Source organism: Chionomys nivalis, chromosome 24 (assembly GCF_950005125.1).
Source record: "Chionomys nivalis chromosome 24, mChiNiv1.1, whole genome shotgun sequence".
Classification (NCBI taxonomy): Eukaryota; Metazoa; Chordata; class Mammalia; order Rodentia; family Cricetidae; genus Chionomys; species Chionomys nivalis.
In genome coordinates this window covers 40,461,084-40,483,054 of record NC_080109.1, presented here as the reverse complement: position 1 = coordinate 40,483,054, position 21,971 = coordinate 40,461,084, and positions in this window count along the sequence as shown.

The following is a 21,971-nucleotide window of genomic DNA, read 5'->3' as shown; positions in this document are numbered from 1 at the left end:
GGGAACAAGCTCAAAAGGAAGGATAAAAGTATTTGGACTAACCTAACTTTAAAGTGACAGGACACAGGCAAACTAAAGCAGCCCCCCTGGAAACTTGGGGCTGGCGAAGCTTCAGGGCTTAAACACCAGGCAAACAGCCTCTTCTTCTGGCCATTATTTCCTAAGTGCATGAGACTTTAAATAAACAGTCATATTATGTTCAGGATGCCTCTCAGATGAAAAGGACCGTCAGCCAAGCATCTGCAGAAGAGAATGGCAGGAGAAAATGCAGGTTTGCAGAGGTGGGACATCTGGAATAGAAATCACGTAACCAGCTTTCAGAGCTGGTTCTGCAAAAGGCAGACTTCTTCCGCCCTAAACTAAAAAAGAGAAAAAAAAAAACCTGAAGTCTTTTTTTTTTCTTTTGTTAATTTAGTGCCTTATGGGCTGGAAGGAAGCTTGGCCTGTGTGGAAGAAACTGAGACCTAGAAAATTCCCAGGTCCTCAGGTCTGGTCTGCCACTCACACTGTGCCCTGGTTCTGAATGTGGCTGAGGGACGCCCTCCAGAGCCTTAGAGAAAAACCAGGGTTTTTTTGTTTTTTTTTTTTTTAACAGCAGACACCGTAGGAGGGAATTACCTGTAATTCCAGCACTTGGGAGACAGAGGCAGGAAAATCTCCGAGTTCTGGGCCAGGATGGTCTACAAAGCGAGTTCCTAGCAAAACCTTCTCTCAGAAACACAAAACAAACAGACAAAAATATTTAAAAGTATCAAATAATACAAGAAAACAGAATGTCTTTAAACACGGAACACATTTTCCTAGGCTGGGGGTGTAGCTCCATGGATGGAATGCTTGCCTAAGGACTAACTCTGTGTTCCACCCCCAGCACTTCAGAAAACCAAGCAGGAGAGTGTTCAACCTGAATCTAAGAGGTGGTGGGGGGGGTCAGAAACTCAAGGTCATACTTAACTACTTGGTGAGTTCAAGGCCTGCCCGGAGTACAGGAGACTCTGTCTCAGAAAACAGACAGTTAGGGTGGTGCACACCCTTGGTCCCAGCCCTCCCGAAACTCAGACAGGTCTCCCTCAGTTTGAAGCCATCCTGGTCTACAGAGTGAGTTCCAGAGCTATATTAGGAGACTGTCTCAAACAAACAGACAAATAAAGCAAAACAGCTGGGCAGTGGTGCTGCATGCCTTGAATCCCAGCACTTGGGAGGCAGAAATAGGTGTTTCTCTGTGAGTTCGAGGCCAGCCTAGTCTACAGAGTGAGTTCCAGAACAGTCAGTTTTACACAGAGAAACCCTGACTCAAAAAGAAAACATTGAAAGTAAATATGGTCACCTGGGCCTTCTATTTGGGGAAAGCTGTAAAGAAGATTAAGAAAATGATTTGTAAAAATGGATACCAATTGAGGCTGAATTTCCTAAATTTAATAGCTTCTGTAGGTATGGGGGAAAAAACTCCTTATTCTTAGGGAAATGTAAATATTTAAGGTTGTCAGGTTTTGTATTACAATTTTTTAATTATTTTATCAAATTAAATTCATTAATTAAGCCAGGTGGTGGTGGCGCACACCTTTAATCCCAGCACTCAGGAGGCAGAGGCAGGTGGATCTCTGTGAGTTCGAGGCTAGCCTGGTCTACAAGAGCTAGTTCGAGAACAGGCTCCAAAGCTACAAAGAAACCCTGTCTTGAAAAACCTAAATAAATAAATAAATTCATTAATTAATTATTTTGAGACAAAGTCTCACTGTGTGGGTCTGGTTAGCCTGGGACTCACTATACATTCCTGGTTTGGCCTTGAACCGAGGGAGATTGCCTGCCTCAGCCTCCCAAATGCTAGGACTAAAGACACATACCACCACACACAGCTCTTTCTATATGAATATGTGTGTGTGTGTATGTCACATGTGAGCAGGTGCCCACAGAGGACAGAGGTGTCAGATCCCCTGGAGCTGGAATCATAGGTGGACCTATAGGTGGGTGCTGGGAATTAAACTCTGGTCCTCTAAAAGAGAAACTGTTGTTCTCAGCTGCCGAGCCATCTCTCCAGGCCTGAAACCCAGAGTTTAAGAGAAACCGCGTTGGCTTGCACTCCGGCTGGCAGAAGACTGTGGCCAGAGAATTGCAAATTCAAAGCCTGCCTGGGCTACCTGACAGGGACGCTTTCTGCCAACTTGGGTCCAACCTTGGCTTGGGTTTAGTTTTTGAAACACGGGGTCATATTGAAGAGGACTAACCTGGAACTCATGGCAATCCTTCTGCCTCAGCTTCCTGAGTACTGAGATGATAGGTCTGTACCACTGCTGGAGTAATAAAGAAAACAGCCAAGGCTACAGAGAAACCCTGTCTCTAAAGCAAATAAACAAACAAAAACCTGGTCTGCAAACTCACTGGCCCTCACGGAGGCCTGGCATCATGGAGGCCTGGCATCATGGAGACCTGGCATCATGGAGACCTGGCATCATGGAGACCTGGCATCATGGAGGCCTGGCATCATGGAGACCTGGCATCACGGAGGCCTGGCATCATGGAGGCCTGGCATCATGGAGGCCTGGCATCATGGAGACCTGGCATCATGGAGACCTGGCATCATGGAGACCTGGCATTCTGCTTAGATGGGACTGATACTCGGCCCAGGGCCCACCCCCAGGAAGGCAGGCTCACTTGGAGTCATGCTAAGAGTGAGGCAGAACATTTAGTTCTTTAAGGAGACACTGAACCTGTTCCTTCCCAGAATCCCTGCCTCTAATCCAGCATTTTACAGATATGTAGGGCCCTAAGTCTGCCCACTTGTGACTCTCCCTTTTTCAAGACAGGGTTTCTCTATGCAGCCCTGGCTGTCCTGGAATGTCTGTCCTCCCTGTCAGTGTTCATAGCATGTTCTTTCTTCTCTTCTCCAGCCCCCTCCTCTGGGCAGCTGCAGGGCTTCACAGCTGACCTACCCTGGGGTTTTTCTTTTAGACACTAATAAAATAGTCCTTCAGTTTCCATTTATTAATGGAGCTTAAAGCTGCAAAGGGGGACATGGTCTCCTGTATCATCACACCTGGTCTTGGACCCGAGGGACAGAAACCTCTACGTCAAGTGCAGCCTACTATAGTTCTAGGCGAGTCTCGCTTCCAGGAAGGGTCACCAGAAACCAGAGACGAGGAGGCGGCTGAAGGCTGCAGTCCGGAATGGGTGGAGGCAATAGGTTGCTACTCCCCGTTTCTCCTCGGGCTCTTCTAAACCTGCGCAGGGTGCCTACTTTGAAAAGCCACAGTGAAGTTTAAATTGCAAGCCAGATGTAGTGACACATACCTTTACTGCACTCAGGGAGCTGAGGCAGGAGGATCAGGAATCCAAGGGCAGCCTTAGCTACAGAGCGTGTTCCAGGCCAGCGACAGCCACACGAAACCCTCTCTCAACCTCCCTCTCCCTTTCGCCACCAAAAATTAAAGATTAAACTGTGCAATAGAAAAAGCTCTAAGACAGAAATAAAACGAACTTTGTTGTTTACTGAAACAGGGTCTTGCAATACAGCCCAGGTTGCCCTGGTACAAAATAAAATTTTGTAGAAATTGTGGGGCCAGGCAGTGGCGGCACACACCTTTGTCCCCAGCACCAGGGAAGTAGAGGCAGGCAGATCTCTGTGAGTTTGAGACCAGCCTGGTCCACAAAATGAGATCCAGGACAGAGAAACCCTGTCTCGATTGACCAAAACCAAAATAAATAAACAGACAGATAAATAAATAAAAAGACATTGTGGAACTTGAGAGATACTTCAGTGGTTAAGAGCACAGGCTGCTCTTGCAGAGGGCATGGGTTCAGGTCCCAGCGCCCACCTAGAGGCTCACAGCCATCTGTAACTCTAGTTCCAAGGGATCTGATGCCCTCTTGTGGCCTCTGTGAGAACCAGGAACGCACATAGCACACAAACATTTAGGCAAAACAGGCACATAAATAAAATAAAAACGCTGGGCGGTGGTGGCGCACGCCTTTAATCCCAGCACTTGGGAGGCAGAGGCAGGCGGATCTCTGTGAGTTTGAGACCAGCCTGGTCTACAGAGCTAGTTCCAGGACAGGCTCCAAAACCACAGAGAAACCCTGTCTCGAAAAACCAAAAATAAATAAATAAATAAAAATAAAATAAAAACAAGAAGAAATATTTAAAAAGCCAATGATCAGGCACGGTGGTGCCTTTGGTTCTAGGGTTTAGGAGTCAGAGTACAAGATATACCTGGTCTCCATAGTGACCAGGTGAAACCCTGTTTATTAGTAGAGATGCTCTACATAGGTCACATCCCAGCCGTAGTCTTCCCCCAAGTCATCAGTCACGTGAGCAGAGAGAAGGAGTGAGCCAGAAAGGCTGGGGAGGGGAAATCCAAAGAGAGTGACCTTAAGGAACAGAAGAGGGGCAAAAGGAAATCCCCAGCAGAGATTAGCCCAAGACCGCACTGTAGACTTCCAGCATCTGAGAATGAAACCCTCTCCCCAGGAGCTCAGAAAAACTGGGTGTGGTGAGCGCCTGCGATCCTGGCACCAAGCCAGCAGAGAAAGAGGTCACTAGTTCAAGGTCAGCCTCAGCTACACTTAGTGAGTTTGAGGTCATCCTGGGTTCTTTGAGCCCCAATTTCAAAAGTACTGAAGAAGTTCCTGAAGTTGGGAACAGAGAGCATGGCAGGGAAACCTCAACTAGCCTTCAGCAGGAGACAGTGTGGCAAAGGGGACACAATGCTCTGCAGGCCTGATCTACTCAAAGGGTCATGTGGCTCCTGGACAGAGACTTCCTCTGTGTCCCTGTGTCCAGTTACCAACATCGCAAATAAAGTACACAGAAGCTTATTTTGTTAGGCAAAACTGTGATGCAGGCAACACGGCGGAAAACCAGAAGTTCATGCATCCGCACATTCTGGAAAAAAAAAGTGGAAAAGTAAATGAGGCCACACACTGAACACAACAGTCACGCAGAAGTCCAGGCAAGCCACTGAAAGGTCTGAGCCTGCATGGGCAATTTAATAAGACCTTGTCTCACAATGGCAAAAATATTACATAATAAATTGGGCAGTGGTGGCGTGTGCCTTTAATTTCAGCACTTGGGAAGCAGAGGCAGTTGGATCTCTGCTGTGAGTTCGAGACCAGGCTGGTCTACAACATGAGTTCCAGGACAGTCCCAGCTGTTACACAGAGAAACTATTTTATGAATGACCTCAAGTCATAAGTATTTTATGAATGAGTCTCCTGCCTCTACCTCCCAGGTGCCAGGATGACAAGGTGCAGCAGTGGTGGAGTGGCCATCATTGGTAATAATGGTCCCCAGGTGATCTTAGTTACAATGTATCATTTCTTCTTAGTCAGGTGTGGTGACTCAAACTGGCAACCCCAGGACTTTGGAGGTCAGAGGGAGGTTGTGAGTTTGGGGGCAACCTGGTAACTTACAGAACAGCAGGAGCTAGAATGAGACCCTGTCTGAAAAACTAAACAAAATGTATTCATAACCTTAACCTCTCTAGAAGAGACCTGACAAAATGACTTAGTGGGTAAGAATGCTTGTCTGGGAGACGACCACCTGAGGTCAATCACCAGGACCCAAGTGGTAGGAAGGACTCCAGTAAGGTGTCCTCAGATCTCCACAAGTGTCAAGGCGTGCACAAGCCCTGCTGGCTCCAACACGTAATTTTAAAAGATTAAAACTGTGATACATATGTATATGCCTTTTAAGGTCTTAATAGGATATCTAAGTCTTTTGGTACCACTAAGACCTTCAGCCCTTTCCCCTAACTCCTCAGACCTTCCTCTTCCTGGGTGGCAAAAATCTGGTGTGAGACGGATAATTAACACGGGAGTTAAATCAATAACAATGACAATACTTGCCCTAAGCTACGACGTGGGCCTCTGCTAAACAACTTCCTCAGAAACTGCCCAGGGGCAGCTGTCATTTGATTCCACTACTCTGGGAAAATAACTCAAGGTCAGACTTCTGTGTGGAGGACCAGACTTGGACACGGTCCTAAGCCTTTTCAAAGGTAGAAACCCGCCCCGGGTGGGCGAGGAGGTAGACCTTTGAAGGAGTTTTTCTGAGTCCACAAGGCAACTTAAACCTGAGAGGGTTGTTGTAATCAGGCCTTTTCCCTGTAAGAAGTGGAGAACTGGGGGGTTGGGGGGTTGACATGTGACACCTCCAGGAGGCAGGGATCCAACAGCTTTTCTCCGAGCAGCTCTGCCCCAGGCACTGGGTGACCTTATAGTTGGACCCCAGGAAATCACTCCCCTACAGTAGGCAAACTGGTGGTTTATAGAGGAAGGACAAAATATGCACATTCAAACTCAAAGTGGTGGTGGCGCAGGTCTGTCATCCAGCTCTGAGGCAGGGGGATTGCCACGGGCTCCATGCTAGCCTGGGATACAGAGTAAGACCCTGTCTCAAAAGAAAACAAATAACCTTCCCTACCACCACCACCCCAAAAAACACAACATGAAGGTAGTCTAGGGGTACACCCTGCCATCCCAGCTACTCAGGAAGCCGAGGAGGAAGGTAGAGAGTTTAAGGCTACATGAGCTACAGAGTGGGTTCAAAGTCAACCTGGACAACTTAGTGAGATGGGTCTCTTGCCTAACTACTGAGAGGTCCTAGGGTCAGCCCCAGTACACATACACACTTACATGCACACTTACGTATATACATATACCACACCAAAAAAATAAGTGGCAGAAGCTAAGTAAAATGAAAGTCACCCCTGGGAACAAGACGGTCTTTACCAGAAGCAGAACCAGTGAGGAACCTGCCAACACCCACCCACCCCTCCCCACCCCTCCCGGGAAAGATTCAGCTCCAGGCCATAACCCTCTTTCACAGGGTAAGTGAGCAGTGATGGCCGGTGATCAGGACAGTTATCACTTCTCCGCAGAAATCTGCCTTCTCTTTCACATTGATTTTTTCCAAGGAACTAGAAAACTCTGGTTCAAAATATTCCCTTTGGGCTGGGGAACGCAGAGCAGCCTTAGAAAGGGGTCTGCTCTCCCCAGTAGGCCCTGAGCCCAGCCCTGGATCCATTTGCATTCAATTATCCCCAACTGCCCTGGACTGACAACTCACCTACAGGCTGCCAAGGGCGAGAAAAATCTAATGGCCTAAGGGAAAACCTCTTTGCTTTTTTTTTCTTTTGAGACAGGTTGCCTCTGTAGCCAAGGCTGGCCTCAAACTCATAATCGTGTCAACAACAACAACAAAAAAAAACTATAGATAATAAGAACTCATTCCTCCTAACTTCACCCTTCAAAGCAGCAAATTGTGTGGTTCTGAGTCTCTTTGGACTTGGGGCTAACTTCACACTTCTGGGTAAGTGTTCTTCTGACTTGTGACCAAGTTTTGCATAGATAACTTTTGCATGCGCACAGATAAACAAGTAGAAGGGGTGTGCTCCACCGTCTGAGATACACACCGGGTTCACTGTTTGCTCAGCTTGGCTTGTTTTGAAGAACTCAAACAGGCCAGATACCATATGTAGCACAGGCCTTTAAACCCAACTTTCTGGAGGCTAGGGTAGATGTGTCTCTGTGTGATGGAGGCCAGCCTGCTCTACACAGTGAAATCCTGTCACACACGAAAAGTCTTATTTACTACATTGCCAAGAGAGCAGAGGCTACGGCGAGAACAGAGGCGCCACCTGCCCAGTCCTGTTGTTTTGAGACAAGACCTCACCTTTATCCCAGGCTGGCTTTGAACCTGCACTGATCCTCCTTCCTCCACCTCCCAACTGCCAGGGTTATAGGCATTCGTTTCAATATCCTGAAGTATTCTGTTGCGTACAAAACCATATTTGTTTTTAATATTTATTATTTGGTGGAGGTGTGGATTATGGGCCACAGCAAATGGGGGGGGGGGTGGTCAGAGGACAAGGTAGGAGCTAATTCTCTTCCTCTACCACATGGATTCCTGGACTGAACAGGGCATCAGTCTTGGTAGCAAGCACCTTTACCTGCTGGGACAGCTCCCAGCAACATCAGACTTTTTTTAATATATATATATTATATGTATACAATATCCTGTCTACATGTATGCCTACAAGCCAGAAGAGGGTACTAGACCTCAATTACATATGGTTGTGAGCCACCATGTGGTTGCTGGGAATTGAACTAAGGACCTTTGGAAGAGCAGAGGCAATGCTCTTAACCGCTAAGCCATCTCTCCAGCGACTTTTTTTTTTCAAGGCAGGACTTTGATATATAGCTCTTGGCTGGCTTAGAGTATACCCTATGTGCCAGGCATAGAGAGGCACTCGAGTGACAGAGGCAGGCCTCCTCTATCATGAGTTCCAGGACAGCCACAGAACAACGTAGTGAGACCCGTCTCAAAAACAAACAAACAATGCCCTATGTATGTCAGGCTGGTCTCCGATGACAGAGGAGATCTGCTTGCCTCTGCCTCCTGAGTACCAGGACTAAAGGAATGTCACCACACCTAGCCCCAGACTCAACTTTTTAATCAAATGCACATCAATAGTTGATTGCTTTTCTTGAGTTGTTTATCTACTTGTGGATATACTTACTCATTTATTGTGATTACAAAAACTCTGGCCTCTTACAGTGGTTCACAATTACACCAATACTCAGGAGTCTGAGGCAGGGGGATTGCTTCAAGTGTGAAGTTACCCTAGTTTGTTATACAAGATTTCATCTTAAACCTCCCTTTCTCCATTTTTTGTTATTGTTTGTTTTTTGTTTTGGGGGGGGTGTTTTTTGGGGGGTTGTTTTCTTTTTTGGTATTTTGAGACAGGATCTCTATGTACTCTGGCTGCCCTAGAACTCACTCTGTAGACCCGGCTGGCCTCGAACTCACCATCTGTGCCACCACTGTTCAGTTTCTTTTTTCTTTAATTTTAGACTATGTGTGCACATGTGTGTAATATATGGGTGTATGCACATGAATGTGAGCACGTACAGAAGCTGGAGAATGGTATTTAGAACCCCTTACCCTGGAGGCAGCTGTGAGCAGCTTACCCTGAATTCTGGAAACTGAACTCCAATCTCCTGAAAGAACAGCGAGTGTTCTTGACCGCCGAGCAGACTTTGTGGCCCGTTTCTTCTGGTTTTTAAAACTACTGTATTTAGCTGCCTTGCTCATGATTTGTGTAGGTTACTTTATAGGATTGTATTCTGAAAGAACTGTCCAAAGAACAGCCATGTTTGTATTGATTCGCTATCAGCAGCAGCCTTCCTCCTAAACACTATGTTGGCCCCACTCTATGGGGCCAATGCCTCCTTTTCTCCATCCCCACACCGGGCATCATCTACAGTTCCAGAGGGCTTGCCCAACCAGCCAGCTCACTTTCAAGGGGCAAAGCAGCCAGGAGGTATTTCAGAATCCTTGTCACGTCACAGTGCCAGAAGACCAAATCCTTTCAGATTTCAACAATCACTGCCTTCCCTCCATGCCCCTCCCATGAAAAATGCACCAAAGTTAGATAGATAGACTACCCCGCCAGTCCCTTCCACAAGCTGTTTCATTCTGACACACACCAGGCTCCATATTAACCAGATATTAATATTAATCAGATCCAGGTGACTGACGCCAAAAAAGGCCAATGAAGACGAATGGAGGGCTGGAACTATAGTTCAGCTGGCACAGTGTTTGCCCCAGCTTCAGGAAGTCCTGGGTTCCACCCCAGCACCACAGAAATGGTGGCACACCCTGTGATCCTAGTACTCAGGAGGCAGAGGCAGCTGGACAATTTTTCAGGGTCATCATGGCTACTTAGTGACCAGAGATCTAGAAGATTAATTGGGGGTGAGGGAGTGGCCATGAATGGTGGCGCACACCTTTAATCCCAACACTCAGGAGACAGAGGCAGATGGATCGCTGTGATTCTGAGGCTAGCCTGATCTACATAGTAAATTCCGGGACAAGCCATGGCTACACAGAGAAACTCTGAGTCAAATACTAATGCAAAACAAAACAAAAAAATTGAAATTGATGAGCACGGTGGTCTTAGGCAGGAGATGATGAGGTCAAACTTAATTAATGAAGGAAGTTCAGTTTCTGTAAAGTTTTTATTGTTTTCCTTTTCTCTGTGTGCATACACATGTTGTATGTGTACATGTGTCCACACGCATGTGGAGGCCAAAGATACACATTAGATATCTTCCTTAGTCACCCTCCACCTATTTTGAGAGGTGAGACTACCAAGGAGCCTAGAGTTCCCTGGCTGTCTGGCCAGCTCTGGTTATCCTCCTGTCTCCGTCTCTCCAGAACCTAGCTGTTTGTTTTGATTCTTTTCTTTTCTTTCTTTTCTTTTTGAGACTGGGGCTCACTATGTGGCTCTGGCTGTCCTTGAATTCACTGTGTAGATCAGGCTGGCCTCGAACTTACAGAGATCAGTCTGCCTCTGCCTCTAGAGTGCTGGAATTAAAGGCTTACACTCCCACACCTGGCCAGAACCTAGTTTTCCCTGTGAGTACCAGGGATCAGAACTCAGGGTCTCTTGGCTGCACGGCACAGCACCTTACTGGCTTAGCCATCTCCCCAGCCCTGCCCCCTTGTGTTGGGTTTGTGGCATACAAAGAGCCAACCCAGGGTGCTGTGCCTACTAGGCAAGTGTTCTACCCCAGAGCTCCCACCCCAGGAACCAGGCACGGCATCTTTCTCTGGGAAATGATACCTGCCCTCTTTTGGAGAGCTTGATTTGACAATTTCCCCATGTTCCTCTGTACAACTTAGAGTGTTTTAGAGCTTCTTCGGGGGTCACTGCATGGACCTCATGGTTTTCAGACAATCCTGGCACTCTTGTGGTTGAGGTGGCTTGGTACGAGAAGCAAAGGGCGGATGTTCTCCGGGAAGAAGTCCCTTCTCTTCTCAAGGCCACCTGCTACCAACACTGAGACTGAAGAGAAACGCAAACTGTTGCACCTTGAGACCCTCCTCAGCAGGCGGGGGCGATGCACCTCGGTTTGGGGTGATAGTTCCGGCTCTGTCTGGAAGCGCGGTCAGGATAAATTCCTTATCTTTACTAAACTTCCCCTTCCTTTCTTTACAGTGTAAGGAAGTACCCCCCGGGGTGATTGCCAAGAGGAGACTTTCTGATTGAAAAAAAGCCCACAGCTGGTGATTCACACACTTCAGTCACATGTGCAAAGTCCCTCAGGTAAGTGACACTGGCCACTTCTTAGGAAATGTGGTGTCAGGGCGAGGAAGAATCTTTTTTTTTTTTAATATTTATTTATTATGTATACAATATTCTGTCTGTGTGTATGTCTGCAGGCCAGAAGAGGGCACCAGACCCCATTACAGATGGTTGTGAGTCACCATGTGGTTGCTGGGAATTGAACTCAGGACCTTTGGAAGAGCAGGCAATGCTCTTAACCTCTGAGCCATCTCTCCAGCCCCGGCGAGGAAGAATCTGAGTATACACATACATAGCACACATACATGCCAGAGAGGCTGCTCACTGGTTAAAGCACGTACTGCTTTTCCAGACTGGGATTTGCTTCCCAGCACTCACACAGTGGTTCACAACCTTCTGTAACTCCAGTTCAAGGGGATCTGATGGCCTCTTCTGTCCTCTGCCCCCACCAGGTATCCACACAGTAATCAGACATATGGGCAGGTGTATAGGTGATGGTGTGGATTTGATCCCAGCAAGGTAAACCAGATATCCCAGGCTTCACAAAGTTGGGGCAGGAGAGGCAGCCTAGATCAAGAATGATTGCTTGTCCTAGGAAAGAGACAGGAAAGAAAGGACAAGAGAAAGGAGTAGATAAATATGATAAAAATGCATCACATAAATGCCTGGAAATGTCACAGTGGAACCCACCTTTTACATATAACTAACATATGCTGCTGAAGAGATTAAAAAAGAGAAAAATATGGAAGAAAATCCATTAAAATTCTCCATGATTTAGTGGGACAATGAAGGTGTGGGTTGATTTTCAATATTTCTCTTGTCAGCTGGATTCTTGAGTTCTTTGAATTATTCTATGAAAATAACTAGCAGCACAAACTTGCAAGATTGTAACTTGCTGGGCAGTCTTCGATACACTCTACAAAGTCAAATGTTTGCTAGTAAATTGGAACACACACCAAGTGTCACAATCTGAAAAAGGTAAGTTTCCCAGGTCATCAGTGGAAAACCATGGCTCAGACTTCCTCAAAAATCCCAGGAACTTTTAGCTATTGAGCACCCCCAAAATCCATGCTGCTGGGGACACAGCAGGGGTGGGTCTTAGAGGTCCTTAAGAATCTACGAGAATGAGAATGTCTCTGGCAGGAATGATTGATGGGAGATACACAATTAATTTCACTTGACAAGCATCAAGGAGAAGTTTCCCCCAAGCCTGTGTAACCCGAGCTTAGGCAGCCCTGCTTCACAGGGGCGTGTGTTTAGACTGGATCTCACCTTGGTGACTTAGCCATTAGCAGGAATTCGCTGTTTACCTTCAGGATTCTTATCAGTACTTACACTGTGTTTGCATGTGATTTTTCTCCTGATTGCTCAACAGACTCGGCCATCTATGATTTAGAAATGAGTGAAAATGTTGGCAGATCACAGAAAGTTAATCTCAGCTCGATAATCTTCTTCAAACGCTACGATTTCCCCCTCTCTTTCAGGATGCATTAGCATTGTCTCTGGGAGGAGCCTGTAAACAAACAGGGTCTTTCCCTCAGGTGCAATAAAATCAGGTCTTTTTGTTGCCTTACACATTTGACCAAATATCCAAGGGAAATGTCTGTCCATGGAGGAGCAGCTCTTCTAAAGGAAGTTATAGAAAAGTCTTTTCTCGGTGTGTTGGGGGGGAGGGGGTGAGACAGGCTCCAACTCATAGAGATCCTCCTGCCTCAGCCTGCTGTGTCCTAGAATTAAAGGCATAGGCCACCATGATTGGTAATAAGATGCCCTTTAAGAGTCTACAGAGAGGGTTGAGCTTTTTCATAGACTGTTTGACTAGCATAACTTGAAGCCCTGGGTTCCATCCCCAGCAGGAACCAGGCTTGGTATCAAATATCTGTAATCCCACACTCAGGAGGCCGGAAGGTCAGAAGTTCAAAGTCATCCTTGGCTACAGAATTTCTTTTTTACTTATTTATTTGGTTAGTTAGTTATTATGTATACAGTGTTCTGTCTGTACATTTGCCTGCTGGCCAGACAAGGTGCCAGATCTCACTGCGGATGGTTGTGAGCCAACATACGGTTGCTGCAAACTGAACTCAGGACCTCTGGAACAGCAGCCAGTGCTCTTAACTGTGGGCCATCTCTCCAGTCCCCTGGCTACAGAATTTGAAGTCAAACTGAAAGACATGAGACTATATATATATATATATCGTAAATAACCTTTAAATCAAAATTTTAATCTTACTTATTGGGTGCACATGAAATGGGGCTTGTCTGGCGGTCCGAGGATGACTTTGTGGCTCTGTCCGTTCCACTCCTTCTACCTTTACACCCAGGTCAGTCAGCTTGCATCATCTAACGCTCAGCACCTTTTCCTGCCGAGCCATTCCAGCAGGCCCGTAAAGAACTTAGAGAGACTCTAACTGAGTAACCCTGGACAGGACCCAGGCGATCTCCCTCTGGTTGTATGTTTTGCTATCCACGTGACTTCACACAAGGCAGCCCATATACAAGGACCAGCTCAGAGTGATCTACACAGAAGTGTGAGAGGCAAGCCAGGCTGGGCTAAGAAAGCCTGACGCTGGCAAGATGGATTCATATAGACCTTTGCTTGGACAGCTAAGCAGCCAGCCTAACTCTATCATATTTTATGTTCTCAGACTCAAAGGCATGGATGCATCGCATCAGTGGAGATGCGTTTATCCTCCTGGACGGCTGAAGCTGCCACTCGGAAGTACTGGGGAGTAACCAGGCCAGAAGCAGCTGAGCATCAAAGGGAAGCTTCCAGATGCCTCCTGGCAGCCTCCAGAACAATCCAGAGCCCTCGTCAGGGCTGCTGTGATGTGACCAGGTGCCTGGGGCAGCAACAAGCCTGGCACTGCCTTTGCTTGTCACTGCCCTCCAGGCCCCTGAGCACACCCCGTGCCAGTGCCAGGTGTGTGCACTGGGTGTGCTCCCATGGTGCAGGGCCGGGTGGGGGCGGATTGGGAGCAGCTCTCACCAATCCCCACCAGAAGCCACGTGACTGCGCCCTTCTCTTTGATCTCAGCTGCTTAGTCTCCTCTCTAAACACCTTCCCTTGGTGGGTGGCTTCTCCTTCCTCAGCCTTCGGGAGCTGCCCGCTGCCCTCTTTCTCCACTTTTGTTGTGGTTGTTGCTGTTGTTGCTGCTGCTGTTTTAGTTTTTCAAGCAGATACTCCGCTTCTCACACGCGGGCCGCGCCAATCCTATGAATGCGACAGTCGCACCGCGAAGAGCACCGCTGTGGTCCCGCCTCCTTTGCCTTGGTCCAGAACAGTTTGGGCTCCGAGTTAAACAGTCTTAACTGCAAAGAAGGGATTCCCAAACCAGGGCCTGCAGGTCAGCAATGCATATTTAGCTGACTGCTCTCTGTGGACCGAATAAGAAAGGTTTCTCCTTTACACACAGCCATTTCCTCAGTAACCTTGAGGTTGAGACCAATGTTTGTCTTCTCCCCAGAGTGTCCAGGATCCTTCTTTTGTAACAGTACTGGGGAGACTGAAGCAGGAGGATTTAGATGAGTTTGAGGCCAGCCTAGGCTACAGAGTGAGTACCAGCCAGAACTACATAGCATGAGCCTGCCAGAGAGGGAGGGAGGGAGGAAGGGAGGGAGGGAGGGAGGGAGGGAGGGAGGGAGGGAGGGAGGGAAGGAGGGAAGGAGGGAAGGAGGGAAGGAGGGAAGGAGGGAAGGAGGGAAGAAAAGGAGGGAGGGAGAGAGGGAGGGAGGGAGAGAGTGAGAGAGGGAGAGAGGGAAGGACGGAAGGACAGAAGAGGGAAAGAAGAAGGGAAAGAGAGAGGAAAAAAGGAAAGTCAGGTCTATAATCTAAAAACTTTGAAGGCTGAGACAGGAGGATTGCCATGAATTCCAGGCCAACATGGGCTATAGAGTAAGACACTAAGTGCCCCTCACCTCCACAGACATTAAAAAGTAACCAAGAGGGCTGGAGAGATGGCTCAGCGGTTAAGAGCATCGTCTGCTCTTCCAAAGGTCCTGAGTTCAATTCCCAGCAACCGCATGGTGGCTTACAACCATTTGTAATTAGGTATGGTGCCCTCACCTGGCCCGCAGACATACACACAGACAGAATGTATACAATATATACAATAAATATTTTTTTTTGTTTTGTTTTGTTTTGTTTTTCGAGACAGGGTTTCTCTGTGGTTTTGGAGCCTGTCCTGGAACTAGCTCTTGTAGACCAGGCTGGTCTCGAACTCACAGAGATCCGCCTGCCTCTGCCTCCCGAGTGCTGGGATTAAAGGCGTGCGCCACCACCGCCCGGCACAATAAATATTTTTAAAAAAAAAAGTAACCAAGAGTTGGGTGTGGTAGCATACACTAATGCTGACCCTCAAGAGAAGGACACAGGTAGATGCCCTTGAGTTTGAGGCCAGCCTGGTTTATATGGCAAGTTCCAAGTCAGCTAGGGCTACACAATGAGGCCTGCCTCAAACTTAATTAATTGATTAGTATATTAAAAATGAAATAAGTAAAATGAAAAAGCAAACGACTTCTCTTTGAGGAGCCCACACGTGTGCTGTGGGAGTGTGTCCTTTCTAATCACCTTTTTTTCACTCTTAATCTTTATGCTTGGAATCTATAGTAAAATATCTTAGTAAACCAGGTGATGGTAGCATGTGCCTTTAATCCCAGCACCCTGAAATCAGAGGCAGGTGGATTTCTGAGTTCAAGGCCAGCCTGGTCTAGAGAGTGAGTTCCAGGACAGTCAGGGATACACAAAGAAACCCTGCCTCAAAAAAACAAACAAATACCAAACAACAATACCAAAAAAAAAAAAAAATCTTCAATAACCCCCCTCCAATTCTGCTTTGAAAAAAAGAAAAGGAAGAGAAAAAGAAAATAAACAGCTTAAACTTGTGGGGAAAGGTAGAGAATAGAGAGCAGAAACATTCATCTTTTTTTCCTTGTGAATATAATGGATTTCTTTCCTAAGATTTTTAATTTTATGTATATTAGTGTTTTGCCTGCATGTGCATGCAGTGCCCAAGGGAACCAGAAGGGGGCGACAGGTTTCTTCGTACTGGAAATAAAGACTGTTGTAAGCTGTCATATGGGTTCTGGGAATCAAAGCCAGGTCCTCTGGAAGAGCAACCAGTGTTCTTTACCAATGAGCCTTAGCTCCAGGCCCTGGGCGTCTTAGAATAGTTGTAGACTCACAGAGAATCTCAGCAGAAAGCAGAGCTGTCCCAAGCACTCCTGCTCCTCCACATCTTCCAGCTGTCCTGAGGAATTTGTCCATCCGTGTCTCTCTCTCTCTCTCTCTCTCTCTCTCTCTCTCTCTCTCTCTCTCTCTCTTTCTCTCTCTCCTCCCTCCCTCCCTCCCTCCCTCCCTCCCTCCCTCCCTCCCTCTCTCTCTCTCTCTCTCTCTCTCTCTCTCTCTCTGTGTGATAGGCCTATCTCAGCACATTTGACATATGTGCAATGACATGTCCCCAAAGCGGCAGCATCATTCACTACACTGGAAATCCTGTGTTCTACCCATGTATCCCTTCCTCCCGTAGCGCGTACTAGCAACTGATGAATGTCTTTACTTTTTCTTTTTTTTTCTTTTTTTTTTTTTTTTTTTTGGTTTTTCGAGACAGGGTTTCTCTGTGGTTTTGGAGCCTGTCCTGGAACTAGCTCTTGTAGACCAGGCTGGCCTCGAACTCACAGAGATCCGCCTTGCCTCCGCCTCCCGAGTGCTGGGATTAAAGGCGTGCGCCACCACCGCCCGGCTATGTCTTTACTTTTTCAAAATATCATGCTTGAATCATATCCATGTTACCCTTTCAGGCAGAGCTTTATTGGTAGGTAATGTGGCCTTCCTGTTACAGGAGTGTGATGGGGGATGGGAGGAATGGGGGTTGCTTTTTGGCTTTCTGAGATAAGGCTTCAGATAGCCCAGACTGTTATACAGCCAAAGGTGACCCTGAACTAATCTTTTTCTGCCTGTGCTTCACAAGTGTCAAAATTACAAGGGTGTACCACCATACTAACTTGGTTGATTGGGTAGGTGGTTAGTTGGCTTTGTTTTGTTTTTTGTTGTTGGTTTGTTGGTTGGTTTGTTTGAGACAGGGTCTTACTCCATAGACCAGATTTGTCTGGAATTCACTGTGTACTCCAGGCTGTCCTCAAGTCCAAGGCCATCTCCCTGCCTCAGCCTCACAAATGCTGTACGAGAGGCATGAGCCACCTCTTACAACAGTCATGAGCATTCAGTCGACCCATGGTTGTTCCACACTTGGTCGCTTCTTCGTTTTTATCCCGATGCCCAGTTACACCACAGATAATTTATTAATTCACCTACTCAAGGGCATCTTAATTCTTCCAAATGTAGGGAATTATTGCAAAAACTAGTGGGGGTAGCAACCACAGGTTTATTTCCAGGTAAATATCAAAGACTGTCATTGTTGGATCTGGCGGTAACTGCGAAGTTAATGTGAATCTCCAAACGTTGCTAACAGTGTCTCTCCACAGCTCTGCCTGCCTTGATCCATGTGCTACACATCTGGGCTTTCCTAATACATGGATGCAATGGTTTCTCTGTTTTTATGTGTACCTCTGGCCAGTCACAACAGCTCTTGTCCTTAATCCCAGCACTTGGGCTGTGGAGGGTAAGGATTAGAGGTCCAAGACCTTCCAGGGCTATTAAAACAACAAGGTGTTAGTGATACAGTTCTATTGGCAAGATGGTTGCCTGGCATGGAGGATGCCCTGACTTTTCTTCGATTCTCGGCATCCAAAAATATCTGGGTGTTGTGTGCACATGTGTAACTGCAGGGGTATAGAGGAGGAGAATCAGGGGTGCACAGCTACCTTAAACAGCTGAGGCTACACTGAGACAGGGTTTCTCGGTAGATATGGAGCCAGTCCTGGAACTCATTGTATAGACCTTCCTAGACTCAAACTCACAGAGATCTGCCTGCCTTTGCTTCCCGGGTGCTGGGATTAAAGGTGCATTACCACTGTCTGGCGAGAAACCAAACCAAAACAAAACAAAACAAAAAGCCAGGCAGTGGTGGCACACATCTTTAATCCCAGCACTTGGGAGGCAGAGACAGGCAGATCTCTATGAGTTCAAGGCCAGCCTGGTCTACATCTACAGAGTGATTTCCAGGACAGGCTCCAAAGCTACAAGAGGTGACTATCGCTTCATGTGCATCCTTGAGACCTGGTTTCCACTGAGTGGTGGGATCATATGCGTGCATCATCATAACCCATCTTTGCAGTGTGGAGGATTAAACCCAGGGCTTTGTGCATGTTAGACGAGATCCCTGAGAGCTGCTGGTCACCCACCCACACCAGACAAGTCTTGTCTCCAGTGTCTGGCCCCCAGTTTCTTGCCTGTAAAATGATGGTGAAGCTGTAAGAGCTTTCAAGTTGCCTCTAATCCTATGCTAGCTCCGTCTCTTCCATCAGAGCCAGGGCAAAGGGTGTGTTTCTCTCAGTGGGAACCCTGAGTCCATGTGGTTACTACACAGCCATGAGCCCTGCCTTGCATTTGGCATTGCAGGGACTTGGGACAACAAATTTCAGAGCTGGAATTTAATGCAAACTCGATGAGTGCATGAATTAAATTACGAGATTGACATCCCCACCAAGCACCACCATGGGCCACAAACAAACCCAGCATGATTTAAATGAGAAAGTGTGTGTGTGTATACACACAATTACATATAGGGCAGAACATGGAGAATTCCAGACCCAACATACTCTGCGAGTGCGAAGAGAGACAAAAATAGAAACCATCGAATGGCCAGATGCTCCGTTTTCTATTTTTAAACAGACCATGAGTTCCATGGGAGAATGTCATGAGCAAACCGTGAAACACGACGGAACCTTTAGCAGTTCTGATCTCAAACCAGTGACATACGCGTTGGCGAGAAGCCACTCGGTGGAAGGGAAGTCACTGTGGTAGCCTCTCAAACCGTCCTTCGGGAACACACCGTGATTCTCAGGATGAAGACTTTCTTCCTGCTTGAAGCCTGAGTTATTTACCAAGACTGTCATATTTCCAAGAAATCCCTAAATTAGCAGGTGAAGTTACCTTCCCTCTTCTCAAGTTGCCACACTCAATGTCTTTTCAAATGTCCTAATATAGCCATGGCGTGTCCACGGAACGTGACAGAGTAAACACACCGTGGGTCACTGATGAGCCAAACTTTGCGAAACATCTGAGAAAATGTGTTTGGAAAAGGACTGCACGGTTTGGAAGAATTTTAGAGCAACTCACGAATCGGCTAACCCAGTCAAAAGATTACTCACTTAAGAATGATATAATTACTTTCAGTTTGCTTAAAGCCAGGAAAAGTTGACACAGTGATTAAAGAGAGAAGGCGGGAAGAAAATAGAGTTACATTCTCCAGCCCGAATTCGGGCTGTCCCAGGGAGCAGGCCCAAGGCTTATTTGAGGAAAGATTATCTTGACAAATTAGATAAACATTTTCTGCATGACAGCATGCTGATGGAGAGTCTGCTCAACAAGCACACCTGGTAGTGGTTGGCTTCGTGTTTGACCAAGGTGTTCAGTTTGCCTGAGTTCTCCCGGGGGCTTTGTTTACCATTCTGCAGGTAGGGGCAGAGCCAGGGAGGCCTTGGTAACGGTTGTTGGGTTGTTGGGCACCGCAGATGCCCTACCCCGCCCCAGCCCTACCCCCACATCCCCTTTTGGGCCAAAACAACTCTTGACTAGACTGAGCCATGAAAGTCAACAGCAGACTCAACAAACGGGCCTGTATTCTAGCGTCCCTAAAGCAAATACATGCACTCATACCCCTTCTCCCTTGCCCCCTTCCATGGTCAGCAAAGAGGAGAGAACAGCCCACTCAGGGAACTACCGTGGACGCGCAGCCTCCGGTCTGGGAGCCAGAAGGGGAGGAGTGGCATGAGCCTCCACTCTGGGCCCTGCTGCCTGTACCCCAGTGACTGTGGTCTTGGAGATAGGTGGTCTCGCCTCTCCTGCTATCCCACCGTCTCTGGGTATTACAAATGTCTGCCTTACACGGCTCCTGCGAAAAGTAGTCACTTCCTGGAGACAGGAAAAGGAGGAATGGCTTCTACTGCCAATATTTCTCAGGGTCGTGTTTTGAGACAAGATCTTGCTGGGTGGCCCAGGCTGGCCTGGGGTCTTGTAGTCTTCCTCTCTCGGCCTCCCTAATGCTGAGCATGCGCCATAACACACACCTGACTCTTTTCCCGCCTTCCTGTTTCCACTTCCTCCTTCCTTCATTTCGCTTTCTTTTTTAAAAAAGGTTTTATTTTAGTATTTGTTTTTTGAAGCAAAGTCTCATTGTTGGCTAAGCTGACTTCAAACTCACTTAACCTAGAATGGCTTTTAAACTTCCGATACTCATGAACCCACCTCCCCACGTCTCACATTACAGCCGTGTACCACACATACCTGGTGTTCTGTGTTGCAGGAGACCGAGTCCAGAGGGTCATATGTACTGGGCAAGAGTTCTACTGAGCTACATTCTCAACCTTTCCTTTGCTTTTTATTTGTTTTTTTTTTTTTTTTTTGGTTTTCGAGACAGGGTTTCTCTGTGGTTTTGGAGCCTGTCCTGGAATTGTTTTTGTTTTTCAAGACAGAGTTTCTCTGTGCAATAGCCCCAGCTGTCCTGGAACTAGCTCTGTAGACCAGGCTGTCCTCGAATTTACAGAGATCCACCTGCTTTTGCCTCCCAAGTGCCAGGATTAATGGCGCCACCACCACTTGGTTCTTTTGCTTTTAAGAACTAATAATGTATTCGTTATAGAAGATTTTAAAATTGCCGAAATAATGCCGGGCGGGAGTGGCACACACCTTTAATCCCAGCACTTAGGAGGCAGAAACAGGTGGATCTCTATGAGTTCGAGGACAACCTGGTCTCCGAGAGCTAGTTCCAGGACAGGTTCCAAAGCTACAGAAAAAAAAAAAAAAAAAAAAAAAAAAAAAAAAAAAAACATAAAATAAGATTGCTGAAATAGTTAACTTTAGTAAATAGCATGGCATACCTCTAACCTAGCACTTGGGAGGCAGAGGCAAGCAGATCTCTGTGACTTCTAGATCAGCCTGGTCTACAAAGCAAATTCTAGGCTATCCAGAGATACATAGTGAGAGACTGTCTTAAAATATATATATAGAGAGAGAGACTATAGATCATATCCTTTTTAGTGGAGACCAGGAGTCACTAAGGGAATCAAGTTGGTACAAGCAGGAGTGTGATCACGTTCACTGTAGTGTGCACTATCAGAGACAAAGCTACTATCATGAAATATAGGGGCAGAGAGCCACCTTCAAATTCTACACATGCTGCTAAGTCTCCAGGTCCCAGGAAAACCTTCCTATCTATCTGTGCGTGCGTGTGTGTGTGTGTGTGTGTGTGTGTGCATATGTGTGCATTTGTGGTGCAGCTGTGCATGTGTGGTGTGTATATACATGGTGGCGGGGTACAGATATGTTTTGATGCAAGATCTCACTCTATAGCTCTGGCTGGCCTGGAACTCAGTATGTACACCAAATTGGCCTAAAATTCAAAGAAATCTGCCTGCCTCTGCCTTCCTTGTGCTGGCATTAAAGGCACACACCGCCCTGCCCGGCTCTGTTCACATCTTAGATAGGAATCCCAAAGGCTCGTGCCTAAGGCCCTGCGCTGAGACTGGTCAGGGTGGACCAGCAGGTCTGACTCCAAGGACTGATGGATGTTTGTCTGTTACCTTGAGTTGTTCACGCAGAGAGTGCCAAGAGGAGGAGAGTCAGGGAAAAGAGAGAGATCTAGAGCAGAGATTCTCAAACTTTGGGTCTCAAGCCCTTGGGGCGGGGGGGGGGGCGTTGAATGACCCTTTCACAGGGCCGCCGAAGACTTTCGGAAAGTACAGGTACTTATGGTTTAGGACAGTAGCAAA